Here is a 19,077-nt window from a genome sequence, read left to right on the forward strand (position 1 = left end):
CAACGCCCTCAATCTATGGCCCGGTGGATTCAAGTGAAACTACAGGCGCTGACGCCAGTAAATAAGAAGACGCCATTCCATAAATGCCCTTGAATTGAGGTGCTAACGTGGCAGATGAAAAATGGGGCATCCCATCAATACCATTGATTTACTTTTGTCATAAAAGGCAACTTTCCATTATCCATATTTGCAGGTTCAAATGAAACTTAGAGCATGGGGTGCTTTTGGTCTTTTTTTTCAGGCCCTATATACGTTAACTTTTTGTTCATCTGAAAATGCTGTTGTTTCTTCCACTTTCTTACATATGTCCATATTAAAGTCATTCCTATAGTGTATGTTTGGCGAATGAAACATCATTATCTGAACATCTTAAAAAGTGTTTTATAAATCTACCATAACTTCCATTTGCCAAAAGCATCTGCAAATGCTTATAAGATTTTGGGTGTGATTTCCTTAGGCAAAGAAAATAAATGTTCCAAAGTTATGGTACTTTGATTATAAATGATAGTGGACTTCTTTAGTACACTCTTCAGAAATTTTCACATGAAGAACACACTATCAGTAGCTTTATAACAAAGAGAACTTTATAACAAACCTTTGACTGGCTAGAGCTCTATCTTCATCATGGGCTGAACCACAGCCTTATTTTGAACGCCATAAAAAAAAAAGGATAAAAAAATTAATGATTATCTACATGCTGTTTAGCTAGTTCTCACTCTTTCTCTCCCCTTCCATATGCCCCCCTTTGGCTCTTTTCTTAGTTCAAGAGTGCTCTTAGATAAGATAGATTAATTAAATATAAATAAAAAATAAAAGCCATCGAGTCAGCAATATTTCAGCTTATACTAAAATTTTGAAACTATAATTCGACCTTCCTTATAAAAATTCATATCTCCACCCCTGACAAGAGTGCTAAAAAAGGTTAAGAGTACTAAAAAAGGTGAATTCGGTCCATGTAAAAGATACAAGGCTAAAGGTTAATATTTCGGAACTATGGAGCTTGAATCCATGAGCCAAGGGGTAATAGCAGTTCATGTCATAAATTGTTGCCATAAAACTGTGTTAGAGTATGAAAATGATAAAGATGATATGCAGTTGAAGACTGTATTCAAAAAGCTGATAGGGACAGTCGCATTAGTACTAGTCTCACACTGCAAGTTGCAAAAATGATTAACCAGGTCCAAAAATGATTGTTTTCTAGCTTTTTTTATTTTTATTTTCCTTTTCTTACATTTTTACAGATTTTTCAGAAATCAAGTAAACTTTAAAATAATAACTTTCCCATTTTTAATGGCACCTTGTGATACATACCTAAATCGAAGCTGGAGCAAGTTTTCACTATCTTTATTATATATGACAATTCATCAATCAATATGCTATATTAGGGAAACACTTGAGGAGCACCAGCAAGTGTTGCAAGCTTTAGAAGCACATCTAGTGTGTAATGCCCCACCTTTCAAAACTTAGTTTTTCTATTAAAGGTTGTGAGGAACCTTCATAAGAAAGAGGGTTTTAAGTTTTGTTGTGGTGGTCCTTAATTTTTTTAAAACTTAAACTAAAGCTATTACCGAGAGAACAAGTCTGGTGTAGAAGTAGACCAAATTGTTACAATGGTATCAAAGTTAGCTTAAACATTCGGACTTAGGATTCCCCATAAGCAGATATATGTGCCTTAAGGGAGATGAACTATAATACCAACCGCCGAAAAGAATGGAACGCTGCTTCGCTCTTCGGAGTACGTTAGATCCGGTATAACAAGCGGCGGGCTATTGACCCTCGAATTCAAATGTGGATGCAAAATGCTATCCAGCTCTATTGTTGCTACGCAATAGATCCCAATTCCAAAATTTAGTCCTAAAAATGATAAAGAATGTTCAAGGGCTTATAAAGAAAGTTTTTAAATGATTAATTGTTCTGCCTCCTAACCTTTTTTAACCCTTAAACTAAAACTGATATGGGATAGCTTGAGACCTACCAAACCGAGAGTGCCAACCCATTGTGGGAGTGGGTCATTATAGAGTAGCGATCAAACAATATTTCCACAAGCTTTACAATACTATTATTGGTTCCATATAGCCATAGATAAAGTATATTTTCTAAAGTATCTTTGATTTAGTTCAAAATCTCCTTTTACATCTAAAAGGCACACGAAATGGCAATTATCTCGGTGTTCTATTCAGTTCCTTCATCTGTTTCATTTCATTCACTGTTGATGGTTGGTTTCCGTGCACTCAAGGGCAGGGATAGGAGGCCAGCAGGGGGCTCTCTCTTAGAATTAAAAAAAAAAAAAAAATCAAAATTTTAATTGTACATTTTATAAACTTTAGTTTAACCTATATACAACAAAATCTGTTAAATTATATTTCAGTTTTAAAATTATACAAAAAAAAAAAAAACTTTTATATTTACCCTCGCTCGGAAAGCTTAGTATTGCAACTTTTCAAGATGTCAGGGGCAAAATAGTCCTTGAACAGTTTCACGGGAAGGGCAGAGTCGTCCTCCAAATCTCGTGGTCGGAGGTCCGGACTCAGGAGGGGACCCAACAAACGCGGAGGCGGTCTCCATGGATGGACGGGTATCGTATCGGGTTTGTAAAACGTGGGGGAGTGTCGTCCTGAACCTCCTTTTTCTCTCTGCTCCCTCGGCCTCAAGTTTAATGATTAAAAGACGAGCGCTTTATTTTAATAGATGAGCGCAAGGCGGCGACTTCGCTTGCTTGTAAAGAAAGGGGCTTTGATTTCTAGCAATTATTTACTTGTCAAGATGGGCCGATTGAATATTACAAAATGAATCTCACATTTATCTGTACGCCGATCACGTGTGTTTCTCCTTGGGGTGCAGATGGGACTCCGTCCGGAAACGAGTAACGCGAGGAGGGATCCGAAACTGAATCTGAATCTGGACCAGACCCGATGCGCTGTATTCAATTATTGAATAACCCCATATGTCATTCCTTTTCAATTTAAAATACCGGAGAGTCAAGAACCCAAAACAGTCTTTTGCAGAAATCGGCCTCAGGATATGGTGATATTGGGGAAACAGCACCTGATAGTTAGTTATCTCGAGTAATACACTTGTTAAGCAAAAGGTCCATGAGTCATCACCTCCTTCGAATTTTGTTGCTGAAGTGGTAAAATTATAAATTTTTTGTACCAATGAGAGAAAAGTAAAATATGACGAGGATTAGAGATTTCAATGGATTGAATTTGAATCAGGTATACCTTTAACTATATTTACTTTTGTAGATATTCATATATTCGGATTCAAATACAAGCAATGAAAACTCAGAACCGACTGATTCCGAAATCTAATTTCACAATCCAAATCCAATCTGAAACTGATTTTTATATCTATATCCGAATTTGAATCCTGATTTGGCCAGTTTTCAAAATATAAGAGCATTTAATGTAGGATATTTAGTTAAAACTAAATTCGATCTGATATTACTTCTTAAATCTGAATCTTATCTAATTTTTTAATATGATATTAATTTTTCCATATTTGATTTTTTCGATTGAATATCTAATTGAATCAGATAAATTGACATTCATAATAAAGATCTCCAGAGAGCAGCAAAAAATGGAGATCTATGTTTCGAGTTAATGTTTTCTTCTTGTGAATATAAACTCATGATGGAGCAAATTAACGTCATTGAATTTCTGCAAGGTTGAATGGGGAAACACAGCAAGAAGCATGACATTCATTAGTCAACAGAAAGAAAACAACCTAATTTAAAGGTACTTCAGTCATATCCTGTACTCCTTAGCTCACGTAGGGGGTACCAATTACGTAAATTGATAAAGAACTTTTTTTTTATATAATAATTAAAAATTTCTAGCTGTGATTTAAATAATGTTGACCTTGGTTCCCTTTTTCATTAGCACCAAATGTTTAGCTATACTTTGAAAACAAAAGGTGAATGTGACGTTTACAATGTACAAAATGTAAGTGGTAATTTGGAGCCATCTGAAACCGAAGCCACATATTCAATATGCCAAGTTTGAATCCGTATTTGGAGATCTAGATCTGGACCTACAACCAGACACGAATGTACTCGTAACTAATGTTCGATTTGGAACTTAAGCACATGGATGTTTAGGTTTAACTATGGCATTTAGATCTGAAATATGGTTTACAAATTAATATAGTATCCTATAGATCTAGATCTGGTTAGACGTAGTAACACCATGTAACATGAGGAAAAAAGGTTGTGGGTTGACGATCATTTCAATTGAATTTTTTTACTTTCGTGATGTCAAATTTTTTATGTAAATAATATACAGTTGATTAGGAGTAATTAGTACTTTAAAAATCCTTTTGAAAGCTTAGCACAGATTCTTATATAGCTTTAGCTCTGCCCTCGACCTAATCATACACTACTGGCATCATGGCTTACGATTGGGAGATTGGGGCGAGAAAAAAAAAAAAAAACTAGTCGTGCTTGGATCCAGATGTTACTTGCTTTTTTTTTTTTTTTTTCCTTTTTGACATAATGTGTTGCCATTATCACATATATAAGTTCATAACAAATAAATAAATAGCCCTGAGGGGCATAGCATATCTTGTTTAGTTGAAGGGTGCCTTGTTCCCACTTAAGTCCGAGTGCCAAACCCTGAAAGCTAGAGAAAAATGACAATTTTGAATATCTCGAATCAAATTACCCTTAAATAAATAAATAAACTTGTTTCTGTTAGAGTTGATAACAAATCCAATAGAACCCTGTCCTAGGTCTCATTACTTTTCCCATAAGCAAGGGGCCAAGCCTAGTTTTGGGCAGTATATTTTAAACTAAACGAAAAACGACTCGATAATGTAGTAGCAAACTCTAAGAGCTATATATAATAGTCAAGTCTGGAGTGTACTTCATCTCATTCCTTAGATCATCGCACTTAAATTGTCACCTGTCTTAGCGGATCAATCGTTGAATTAGACAACAATAACAAAGTTACTTATATATATGTATGTGTATGTTTAACAAAATAATAAGGAAATAAATTATTAAAAAATAAACAATTTCCTTTAATGGGTACCAGATCATCTGCCTCCCTGCTTGGATAAAGTATTTTCGAGACCAAAATTTGATCATCAGATGCTCAGCTCTTCACTTGACTTATGCTAGGCCTAGGCTACGGGTTGGGTATCCATCAGGTATTTAGTACCGGCTCGAGTCGGCTCGGCCCGATAATAATTAAAAAATATTTTTTATTATTTTTAATTTAATAATATATATTTTATTATTAAAAATATTTTATAATTAAAAAATATTTTTTATTATCAAACGAACTCGACAAATTGAACCCCTTATGCCCCTTTGGGGGCAAATGGAAGATAAAATCGTTCTTACTTTTTTTTAACTTTTATTTTCTCATTTGTCTTGGAACATGACTGAAGTTTTTTTAGTAAAATGGTGACGCAAAAGACGGGTGTTAATGATATAGTGTATGCACAACTACAACCATCTAATATCCTTAGTGCTAACGCATTTTTAATAATCGCATGTGTTGGGATCACCTGCGCCCAGCACCAATTCACTTTTGCTCATCAAAATACCTCAAGGCAGAAAATTGAGGTAGGAAAATGGGCTTGCAGCCCCCCGAAGGAAATTAAATATCAGCTTTTAATTCTTTATTTCTCTTTTCCTTGTGCCAAAGCAGACGTGAATTTTCATGTTGTATGCTCTAATTCACAGGTTCAACCAAAAAAAAAAAAAAATCGATCACATCATGGGACCTTATCCAGCCAGTTGTTACGATCTATGGCTCGGGTTGGATTACACAATTCACAATGTCATTATAACATGTAATAATATGCCATATTATCGAATCCACTTCCTTCCAAGACGTGTCGGCCTGTTAAGTTGGCTCTGTTTGAAGTCCCATCAAAATTGTTTACGGTACCATGAAAGCAAGTATGAAAATCTTGGTTAATCCAAGGCATTTATGCTTTTGTTTATCTAGTAAGAGCTTTTGCTTCTGACAGCTTCTCAAACTTGTCTTAACAGTCACCAAATGAAAATTGAGTCATTAATGGCGTTTCTCTCTCTCTCTCTCACACATAGAGAGAGAGAGAGAGAGAGAAATCACAGCTGAAGGGCCAAATATATATGATTAGTACCAGTTGTTATATATATATATATATATATATATAGTTGAAGGGCCAAATGTATATGATTACTATCAGTTGTTGCCTCTGAAAGGCTTTTTGTCTGCTATCGCAACTGGAACGGATTTTTTAGCCAAATTCAACCTTGACACAACTCCCAATGTACTTAGCTGTTCTGGATCCGAAACTTTTGGCTGATAGTATCATGGGAGGCAGTGAGCCGCGCGCTCTGTTGTCCATGTGGAAAGCGTTACAGCAAACTTAAGCAAGAAGAGTCACCTTGGAAACAGTTCAAGGAAATTAATTAGCTAAGTTGTCTACGCAAAACCTACTTTGCTTTTTGATGGTTAAAACTTGCCATCCACACAACTTCGCATTGAATTGCCCCCACGCTTGAACATACCAACCTCTCAACAGCAAAACATTAGCTATTGACTCCATGCCCTTCGGGAAATGTTCTACCAATGGCGGAGTGACATTGTGGCTGGTGTAGGCAATTGCTCATATCAGCTCACAATTTTTTTTTATTTATATATATATACTAGGATAGTTTTCAATTGTTTACATATGGGTGCCCCTTAGAATTTGAAATTTAATAACGATGCCCCTTAAGCAGAAACCTTTAGCTCCACTACTGGGTCATACTAACTTACATTTGGAAGTGAGAAAATAATAAAATGTTTGGCAAAAGGTTTGCAAGAACACTTTTCTATAGTTTTTTTTTCACCATAGATCTCGTCTGAGATCTGGGATCCATGGATTCAAAGTCGGATCCCCCATCCTCCGACCTTAAATCCATGGGTTTTAATATATAGCATGGATTTTAAATCCATCCATGCTATTGAAATCCCAAAGCACACCTTTTTATGCAGCCTTGAATCTAAGGTTCAAGGCTATCAAATGCAACTTATAAGTAAAAGTTTCATTGACTTGTTAGTATGATGAGAAAAATCCCACAAAAAATGATACCTTAAGAGTGCAAGCTGAATGGATGTAAAAAATTACAAAATTCTACTAGGAGATATTCCACAATATTGAAAATTTTCATTAGGGGGCTTTGGAGATCCCACACACACACAATCAGCTGGCCAGAAAACATGTATGATTCAAGGCTAGGCAACTGGAATCTGTCAAGAGACCACGGGTGGCCAGCTTAATTGTATTACACTTTTTCTTGCTTATTTTCTATTTTTCTTTCTCTTTGCTTTTCCTCATTCTCATGTTTAAGATTACCTTTGTTATCCATTTGTTTTTATGGATTTTAGTTTCAAAATGTCTTTAGCATCAATCTTTTGGTGTTCAAGGTTGTTAATCATATCCATCTATAAATACATAAGATGATGGAATTAAGCATCTTTTGTACCATTGATTTTATAGATGTTTTTGTGAATCCTTGCATATTCAACACCATAATTAAAAGCAACATATAATGGGGTGGCATTAAACTTGAAATTTCTTTCTTAGGCTACAACATACAGTATATGTCAACAATACAAATTATAATTATTTTATTTTTCTAAGTTGAAGTTTCGTTCACTTGCACAAGAGACTGTTTTCATGCAAATCGGCTTGAAGTGATTTTTTTTAACATGATTTTGGTTTCCCTTTTCAATTATTTATGTCTCTTTATAACATGTAATTATTAATCATTTACATATCAAAGCCTTGGATATGTTAGAGCTGGACAATCACTTGCCATTTCTCTTCTTCAAACTTAGACTCACATGTGGGTTTCAGGGTTGCTGCATAAGCTCTCAAAGAATTCTAGGGGCAATGAGATCATCTTCTCTCATAAATAGTTGTTTCCTCTTAAAATAGTTAAGATTTTTTTACTTATTCATGGATGCTTGTTTATGTATGTGTTATGGGCATGAATCATTGATGGAGAAGAAGATGTGGATGGGAGATTTAAGAGGTAGATAAAAGGAACCACACATAATAATTCAAGAAAATGACTTTCAACAAATGGTTCAATAGAAGACAGAAACAAATCCACTGTCTATTTTACATCATGCAATGCATGGAGTAACTCTCAATATAACAGTAAAAGCAAGACGTGTAGATGGATCGACTCATCAAGCTCCCGCCTTTCTTTTAGATTCAGTGCAATTGGATGCTTTGGTTCCTCCTCTAAGGTATGAATTGATTATGCATGTGCTTTCAATGAGTTGATTAGAAGGAGGGATGTCAAGATTAGGATAAAGTTCTCTATCATAAGGAGAAGAGATTTTTTAATTTGAGTCCCTAGTGATTTTTTTTTTTAATGGGTGAGTGGTTTATTCACTACCCCTAAGAGAGGTCACTAGCCCTCCTTTGCCCATGACCTCTAGGGTTCACAAATCTGCTTTGGGACCTATTATGGTTCAGATGAAAAGCACAAGGAGACGTGACAGCCACCACCCTAGAATGTGAACCCAAGTCCCTCTATGAGGTGGACTGCTTTGCTACCCAGTGTGCTACAAACCCCTCAAGGTGAGTGTGAAGTTGTACGGGCTATGGTGCTTAAAAAGAGAGCCTAATATGTGGGAGGTAAACTCTTGGTCGTGAGTAGTTGGCAACCAGGCATGCCGCTCCTAATTGACTCCAAGAGAAAAGCATCAATATAGGTTAGATTGCCCAACTTGCATCCGATGATGTGGAATCACATAGTATTCTATATTTGTGGTGAATTCTTTAAATGGGGATTTGTTGGAAGTAGACGTGTCACCCAGAGGGATTATGCATCCCAAATTCATTGGTATTTGTGTGAATACCCCATTGAAAATGGATCTTCAACCAATAGTAGAGCTTGAGTTGGGAAATAAGGAAGTTTGATTGCAGCAAGTGGTTTATGGAAGCATACTTAGATTTTGTCAAGCCTATGGCATTCATTATCATCCTCTAGAGTCTTATTTAAGGAGAGAGGCTAAGAAGGGAAACCCTACCCTAGAGAAATGTGAGAGAAGTGGTGATTTTGAAAACAAAATCAATAACTCATTGTCTAAATCTCATCGATCTCTCACTTTAAGTGCAAGGACCAACTAGCAGATCCCAATTCACCCTCTAGCATTTTCAATTTCAGCCTAAAAAAAACTAGGAACTAAGACAACCATCACTTAGCAACTCCCTTTTATAAGTAATTGAAAATCCTTACAATCTTCAATATATAACTAAACTCTAAAAGTAACATGTTACAGTTCACCCTCTTTGACACATGCAGTCACACGTGTGAGACCCCAAATCTGATTGTTGAATGTGCTTTGATACCACCCTTGCAACCCGATTAATAGATATCAACCAACTCCCTAGCAACTTTGGTTGTAGCTCAAAAAAGTCTAAAAATCAGGACAACCAAATACTTAACAATATGTTTTATAAGCCCTCAAAGATTCGTTACAGTATTCAATATGAGACTACACAAATGAAGAGTTGCATTGTGAAATTATAAAAAGGGGCCATTAAATGATGAAAATAGAATAGGAAAGATCATGATGTATGAGAGGTGAATGCAAAACAAGTTGTGAATGATGATGGCTACGAGGAAAGTAATCCCGCAAATTCTAAAAGAAGGCACAAAGGGACTAGTAATGGGATAGACAAAGACAAGGAGGTTTCTTTGATGGAGAATCCTTAGATTATTTGTAAAAAAACCTTTTCATAAGGTTAGTGAGGAAGATGTTCCCCCCAGGTTTTGTTTTGAGGTGGAGGAAAAGATTTCTAACTGCAGTCCTATCAATTCTAAGTGCTTAGGGTTAAATATGGTTAGCAATGTGGGATCATCAAGATAGTGATGACAAACCGAATGCAACAAAAATAGGCTTGTTTCCTTGTATGAAAGGATGGGAAGGAAAAGACATGAAAGCTAGGGAGATTGAAAGATACTTAACAAATGACAAAATAACATTTTTGGATGATTTTAACCCTTGGAATAAAAGAAAACGATGCATAGGGGATGATAGCATCAAGTTTCAAGGGATGATTGCATCTATTGACCAGTAGTACAACAAGGATATGGGTGATCTCATAACTAATTTACCATGAAAATAATGTCGTAGAACCTAAGAGGTTTGATAAGGAAGCTAGTGGGGGAATAATTAACAATACAACAATAGAGGATGGGACCCTTCTAAAATAAAACTAGGATAGTTGTGATAGATATCTATTGGATTTTTTTCAAATGATGTTTGATCTTGGAGAAAGTTCAGGTGGTTGTGGTGGAGTTTATCTTCCCTCATAGTGTCATTCCTCAATTTTCTCAATTGTGTCTTTTTAAGGTGGTTGAGCTGCAGAAATTCTTTCACTAGTGCATACAACAATGTTAGTAGTAATAGTAGTAGGGTGTATAGTAAGCTACTGCCAATATATTCTAGGCTATCTAACTACTAAATTTGCTCGGTTAAAAAAAAAAATACTAGATTTGCTAAATCTGATAATGCCCATGTTATGTGGTTGTAGATCTCAAGGCACTGTGTCTTGAATTTCAACAAAAACATAGCTAAAACCTAAAATTTAGATGTATTTTGGTACTTCAAAGCAGATACCAATAGTGCTTTAGGTCCAATTGACTCGAAGCCAAGTATAATAGGATTGTCAACCAAATAAGACCTACTTATCTACACTAAGACCCAAATCCATCTAGTTTTAAGTTTTAAAAATTGCAAAATGACCCAATTTGGGGAACACCCTAGGCCAGTGTTATCCACAGAGAACCTTGTCCATGACTGAAGGAAAGAGTTTTATTTGTCTTTCTTCTATCTATAGTCCATTTTTGTCATATTCAGTTTGGATATTTTTTTGCGATTTCTATCATCTTCACCTTTTCATTTTGATTTCCATTTCACTATTCCTTGTGATTTTTCTCCATAATTACTTGTTGGTTTTGCATATTTATATAAATAAGGGGCATGATTCATTTTTAAGTAATCAAGCATCCATGACACCCGACATGCCTTCTTCTATGTATCAACTTGTCTTTTCTATGATTTTGCTATCACTAGTCCACTTTGAAGCTTGCTACACATTATAGACATGTAATCAGACATTGAGAATGTGAGAGGATTCTAGATCATATGCTTGATTTTTTTAGTGTTTACTTAGGGAAAACCTCCTTTGGCATGAAACCCCTAAGACTATATCCTTATACCTTTAAGGTTTAGGCTTGCTTCGGGGCTGGGTAGACCTATAGTGCATCCTTTAATTTGATGTCCTAATTGCTACCATTTATAGCCTAGGTTGTAACATACTAGAACATGACAACAACTACAGAATTTAAACCTCAAATTCCTTGAGTGTGGGCCGCCTTGCCACCCGATTGTGCTATGCCCCTTGAGGCAAAAAATGCACTCTTTGTTACATTTGAAATCATGGAGCTTCCAATAGAACACTGAAGCTTTATGTAGGTCAACTTTTGGGAGCCCATTAAAGATATTTAAGAAATCTAGAAAAAATGATTTTGCTCTTGGAACATTGAAGGCCCGAGTGCCTTTGTTAGGAGTTTCTTTAAATATTTTAAATCAGTGTTCTCTTCAAATATTTGTTCTGTTTATACTTCACTTTTATTCAAGAATAAAATTGTAACTTAGTTGTATCTTGAATATATCTTCTTCTTTGTGGATCGGCCTAAACTTGCCATTAGCAGTAGAGATTGATTTTATTATTTGGTGTCAAATAATCAAATCTTTCATCCAAAACATCTTTCTAAAAATATTTAGTTCCAAAGGTACACAAAGTTTTGGCATGCTTGTTTGGAACAACATATCATATCCACTCCTATTAGTGACTTCACTATATTAGGCATGTTTGTTTGGAACAACATATCATGTCCACTCATATTAGTGACTTTACTATATTATTATGTAGCAAGTAAATATTTAGTAAATATTGGGATCCATTTTGAAGTGTTGTTGGGGCTCACTCAATATTCTCTCTTTTTTATTGCACATAAGGTAGAAGCAAGTAGCCAAGTGGCTTCTAGAAAATGTAGAATACAGTTAATCTGCTTGCCATTTGTGCTACATTTGCCACTCTTGTGTTTATAGTATGATTTGTTTTTGAATTGTGTTTTTCTAACATTTGGGTTTGCATGCTAGTCTTAAGAGTTGGTTGATTTTGTGTGATTTTTACTATGTCAAACATACTAGAACAAGTTTAGATAATTCTGAATATTTGTATTTAGCATTACTTTGTAGCTTAATTGTTGACAAATCACATAGGAAAATCAAGTATATCACATTCAATTTTTCTCTTGTTCTCTGAGTTTAAAATTATGTTGTGATAGCCAAAACTGATTTAAAACATTTTCAAATTTTTGTATGAGAATGCTCTAGCATGTGAAGCATCAAGGACCATTAAATTTAGAAAAGCTTTTAATAAAAAATGATAATTTCCTACCTAGATTTTCAATCAGCCAAAAGAGAAATTTTCTATCTATTTATATGGAAGACAAGATTGGAAATCTGGCCACAAATTTTGAAAATATGAGAATAACTTGGGAGATAGGACCAATTGTTGGTTTGGGCTTTGGCCATTCCTAACATCTTTTTTATAGGTAACCAAACTAACACCATATTTAGATGGAGAGAAGAAAGGAATGGTAAGAAAGATGATTCCTGCATTTGGATGGCTAATTAATAGAGAAAGAATTGAAGGGAAAGCTAAGGAATGTGTTTGCATACAAAGGAAAGGGAGGAAGAGGGAGGGAATAGAAAAGGTTTTTTAATGTAAATCCAATCCCTCTAGAAATGTAAAGATTATGAGGAAAAAGAAGGACATTTCTTATTGTTGCTAAAATTGCCCTCCAATGATTATCATAAGCACAATGGAAAAGAAGCAGCAAGGGCACCATCCTTTTCTTGACCATAGGTATGCAACCCCTCTCTCTCTTTTGATAGGCAAGGGCCTGGCTTTCTCTGCTATGTACAGGGGAAATCCAGGGATAGCAGAGGGAGGGGTCAGCCCCTCCCCATTGACTGAAGCAGGGGAAAGGGCCCGACCCTCTTCCCACCTTGCCATCAGCAACTGCTGCCGACGGTAGGGCAGGGAGAAAGACAAGCCTTTTCCTCGCTTTTGATTGGTGGCAGAGGAAGGGGTCAGGATTACTGAAGCAGTGGAAAAGGGTCCACCCCTCCACCTACTATGCCGTTGGCAGCACCCTTGTTTTCTATTTTGTTTTTTAGTAAAATCATGTTTTCTTAATTTCTCTTGTGTAATGCATATGTCTAGCTCTTCCAGATCAATGTTGATGCAAATCTTAGTTCGTTTGAAAGTCTTTCATCATTTAAAACTAGGCATATTTCTACTTTTTTCTATTTAATTATTTGTTCTCTATTTTGGCTCAAGTCACAACGTTCGAATCTCATGTTTTCTACTTTCTATAGGAAACTAATTTTTGACAATGAATTTTTGAGTTGTCTCCTATTCAAGGTCAAATTGTTTATGCTTTGATCAATTGGATTTGGTTCCCATATGTTTTGAGTTACTCTCACCCAATTTTTGGCCTAATCCATGTTTGCTTAGTAAGGTTTTAGTCCAAAGCATAGAGGTTTATTTTCTAAGAGAATTTTCTTTCCAGTTCAAAGTTTTTCACCAATTCTAAAAACCATAACCTAAGCTCTAGCAATGTTTTTGTGACTGTCAATTCAGTTGCTTTTTGATGTCTCTACACTACTCCAATTAGCCTTCTATTTTAGACATGCACTATGATATGTTTGATAGTTTTTTTTAACCATTCATGCATTCAGCCAACTTTAATTTGCATAAGAGACAGCACATGCAAACTCGAAGCTTCCAACTTGTGACGATTTGATGTCATCTAGTTAGCTTCGCATCGCCTACACATTGATGCATACTTTTGTTGTCAACTAGTATCTTTTGTTGAATGATGTAGTTTGTCCATTTGCAACTGAAAGATGTATAATTGACAGGTAAATAGCATGCTTAAATAAAGAAACATAATTGCTCTTGTTGTGCTCACCTACATTGTATTCAAAGAGATTGTCTTATTAGATTAATTTTTTTAATGATTTTCATGTAGTTTGCTTAATATACCGATATCATTTATGGTTCTTTGCACTTTGAGTTTTTTAAGTTTAATTGTACTATTTTCTACATATGATTTTAGAAGACATGGGAGATCACAACGAAGAAGGTTTTGTAAGGACATGGATGAGAAAATGATAACAGGTAGTAGTTTTCTTTTATGTGATATTTTTTATTATTTCTTGCATCAAAGAAGTTGGCGAGATAGCTTGTGCTCTATCCAATTGGATTATCTTATGGAAAAAAACAAATTATTAGAAACCAAATCATATAAACTAGATGATAATGCACAATGTCACAATATAACACAGATTGGTACAAGAAGTTTTAGAGAATTATGTATATTCTTCAACGTGATTGTGGAATATATAGTACAAGACATTGCAAAGTAGAAGAATAAGTTGCATTCTTCCTTATGATGTCATCTCACACGTATAAATGTCGATCAATTCAGTTTGGGGCTCATTGTTCTACATGGACAAGACCTTGACATTTTTATAGAGTATTGAGTTCAATAATTCTACTAGAAGACAAATTCATTCAACAACCTAATGGATCAACTATATCAAAAATTACTATAATTTAATAATTTTATGAAATATGAACTTAACAATATGACTTATATTCATTTTTTTAGACAAAAAATATTTTGTTGATGTTGGGTTTTCATTAAAGAGTGGACTTATTACACCCTTTAGAGGTGTGAGATATCATTGAAAAAATACTCCAAGCATGGTCTACAAAATGCGAAGAATTATTCAATCTTTGACATGCTTCTTTACACAATGCAATTGAAAGATCTTTAGTGCCTTAAAAAAATATTTTCAATTATAGCTAGTTTATTCATGCAATACATAGACAAGAGTCTTCTTAGCCGGTTGTGTACTATATATCTATCTCATAGGTATCGATAACAAACTTATGAGTCAACCTAGTGAAAAGGATTCTGTTCAAATTGATCAAGATGAAGACTATAAAGTTACATAATTTATGTAGCATAATATCTCTTCAATTATGTGGCCACACTATCAGCTAGAAGCTTCAATAAATTGATAGGACACATTGATTTTTTTATCTAATATTATTTCTTATTGTAGCAATTCTTTTGATTTAATTACACGAACTTTTGATAATTACATGTGGTTTTCCTTTTCATCATGCATATTTTTTCTAAACTTGTTTTACTCTGCATTTAGCTAATAACAATGAAGAAGAATCACACACAAACAGTTGAATTTAAGTTGATAAGTACAATGGAGTCAATTTATGAATGATGTGCTCATTGATGCGTTACTGCTTCAACAAATAATTGGTAATAAAGTGAATGACATTTTTAATACAACCGCTTATGATAATGTTGCCACAGAACTGAATGATATAAGTTGGCAAGATGAGTACCAAAAAACACACAAAAAATTGCATGAAAACCTTGAAGAGTAACTTCAATAATTATTATGACATCTTTAAAAGTGGTTTGAGTGGATTTAATATTAATCAAAGACAAATATCTAGACAATGAGTTTCCTTATTGTGGTTTTTTTTTGTGTTTCTTTGCATAGGCACATCCATTGGCAAGAAAATGGACGATGACATGACTTTTATGAATAAAAATATTGGTGATACAATGCAGCTTATTGATAAACCAAAGTCAAGTAATATTGGAACCATTTGTCAATCTTGGCGAAGAGTTTGAAGTTCAAGTTGAACCCAATACAAGTTCATTATTGAGGCATAAGAGAAAAAGAAGTACAAATGAAGATGATTTCAAAGAGATTGAAAGATGTTTTTGAAAAAGTTGCTAATACAGTTAAAAAAAGTAATATTATGTATGATAAAAAACCTTCAAGATAAATATTTCAAGGAAGACATACTTCTAAAGCTTGAAGCCATTGGTATTGAAAATGAATTACAAGCTAATGCATAGCTTCATCTTACTAATGTTGAAAAATGATGGAAACATTTTTTGCATGTCCTTCTTTTAAGGGCAAGGAGGTTTTACTTATGATGCTTAGTAGAACTGGAATTATTTGAGTCATTAACATCATTTTTTATTTTTTGTTTATACGAGTTTTTCATCCTTAGATGATTATTATATGTAGCTTCATATGTTTTAAAATTCAGCCAATTTTTTATTTTTAGTGAATGGTTGCGTTAGATTCATTATTTTCATTTACTTGTTGATTGTAGAGAGAGGAGAGAGATATGCATAAGAAGTTCTAGATTGTTATGGGTATCACTGTAAAACAACTTAAATTCAAGCCTTTCCTTAGTTTATGTACTATAAACAAAAACATTATTTTAACAATTTCTTTCCTTTCATTTCTTTTTCTTTCTGTTGAAACAAGCTTCTATAACTATCCCTTTCTTTTCCTTTCCTTCCTATTTTTATTTGATTTCCTTTCCCCTTCATCCATTACTTTCCTTCTCTTTCGCTCCATCCAAACAAGGCCTAATGATCTGACGTCCATCTATTTCCTAAATGCTTAAAAAATATTCCTAAAAAGAAGATGCATTCGAGAAAGAGAAACAAACATAAAAAACAATGCAGTTTTTGAAAGAATGATGCATATGCACTAAGTTTTGAAGTTGAGTTTTAGAGACAATTTAATCAGACCATTAGGGCTTAAAATATATTTATTTTGAAAAGCCCTTTCATCATGAGGTCCATGCATGATACAACCTATGTTACATGATGCATGCAAAAACATTTTAGAAATCAAGATTGCAATAGGATTTTTAAAGAAGTGTTGAGATAGATTTTGAAAGTGTATCTTAAGAGATATCAAGGAAGCCTAAGTCTTCTCTACACGTTCATGTAGCCAACAAGTAAATATGATTTCAGTCCCCTTAATCTCTAAGAGGACATTCATTGTATATGATTTCATTCATGTCAACAATGGGTAACTCAAATTTTTATTGTACATTGTAAATAGATATCGAGTTTTCCCCTATTATTTTTGTGATTTTTTCATTGTACATTGGAATAAATAATGAAATAAAAAGAAAAATAAAGAGAAAAAAGCTACACCAATATGACAAAACTACATGCTCGTCGATAATAGTAGATGGCTTGAAGTGAAATGAGTATGTTGAAGTAGATATGGAGTTTCCTAACCATTAGCTTTTTTTCTCTCCTCACCCACCCAACTAAGAATGGGAGACCATATTAGGAAAGACAAAACAATTGGGCCTCGTGAACAACTTAAGAACTTCTGACTTAAATTGAACTATAGTGCACCACCTTTAGTGGGCCCAACCTTCTTTATAGGAACCTCTACCACATCTTATTTAAGTCGAAATTGTTAGTGATTTTATGATTTTTGAAGCTGCACCAATTGTCAAGCAGTCATAGATATGTTCCCCTTGCAAGGCCTCAGCAACATGGGAATTCTAATCCATCTGTCCCGAACCTAATGATCTACTAGGTTCCATGAGATAAGGCTGATCAATTGGTTCTTATAACTAGTTGCCCCTATCCAGTAAGGGCCCTTTCTCTTTGACATTTCCTTCGGACAACATCTAAGTTCAGTTTCCTTCCCTCTATCCCTCAGGACCAAACAATCATTGGTTGATATAGAAAAAAATGGAAGGCCTTCCAAGGTAGTAAAAGGAAAGGAGAACTTGTTCGGGCCAACCAATAGGTAGGAATCCTTATAGCTACTAACCCAAACGATGGCTTGAAAGATAAGCCTAGTAGTCAGACTATTGTGTTTGTGCCTCAACCCCCTCCCTCTCAGCCAACTCAAATGCCCTTGATTTTTTAAAAAGAAAGTTGCCCCTTGGTCATTTTGAAATCTTTCCATTCAGCCTAATCCTTTTATTATGGATCCTACATCATGAGTACTAAAAAACACTTCCCTTTTAGTGGTCATGACTTTTTACATGTAAAATTTTCCAATTTCACATGTAGACCATAATAAATAAGATATATTATATCTACTCACCTTCATTCCTTATGTGGGATTCCTAGACACGGGACCCGACCTACCGGTATGAAGTTTGACTGTTTTTTCGCACGTTTACTAGGGGTAATCAAACCAAAGACTAGACAAAATGGTCCAATTTGAGTCTAAATATCATCCAAATTTAAGAAAGCAAATGTGCCTTAATTTTGAAATCATGCATGTTTTAAAATCTAAATAGATCTAAGAAGTAAATTGATGAATAAAAAGAAATTAATCGGACGTCTGTTCATGTCTAGATCATCTTAGATCAAGCAAATCATTGTCTTAAATCCAATATGTTACATGAAAAAACTAGGTCATATTGACCTAGAGTCTTGTCTCTATTGAGACTTGGGTGTAGGACGTGGACTTATAGGGAAATCTAGATCTGAATCAAAAAATTGAGATCAGGATATGAGGAATTTACAAAATTTTTGTTCTAAATTTGAATGAGAAATGTCATAGAAATCTAAAATACCATATCATGTCAATGGGACACTTGATCCAAAGTGCAAGGTTAAAAATCCAGTAGGTTTGATCTTGTATTCATGACTGTATCTCTTAAGATCCAAATGTTGAAAGAATAGATCTAGATTTGATGACTACAGGGTTTAAAATCATGCATTTGGGTTTGATTTTGTAGGAATTGATCCTAAGATTATGACCAAATACTCATTTATTTTAAAATTCAATCCAAGATACAAAATCCAAGATCCAAGATCTAAAACTTAAGATCCAAGATTTGAAATCCATCCAAAATCTATGGTGTAAAATGCAAACATATAATCTCATAATTTGAGATTTATGGTTTGGGACTAGTATGTGAAATATGATTCAAAATCCAAAGTCTAAAATCCAAAATCCAAAATCTAACACTTGAGGTCCAAAATATAAGATCCAAGGTCCATGATCCATAATCCAATATTTGAGATCTAAAATCCAATGCTTGAAATCTAAACTTCCATGTAATAGAATTAGGTTTAATATCAAACTTTATATCAATATGAGGTTCATG

Source organism: Nymphaea colorata, chromosome 1, assembly GCF_008831285.2.
Source record: "Nymphaea colorata isolate Beijing-Zhang1983 chromosome 1, ASM883128v2, whole genome shotgun sequence".
Lineage (NCBI taxonomy): Eukaryota > Viridiplantae > Streptophyta > Magnoliopsida > Nymphaeales > Nymphaeaceae > Nymphaea > Nymphaea colorata.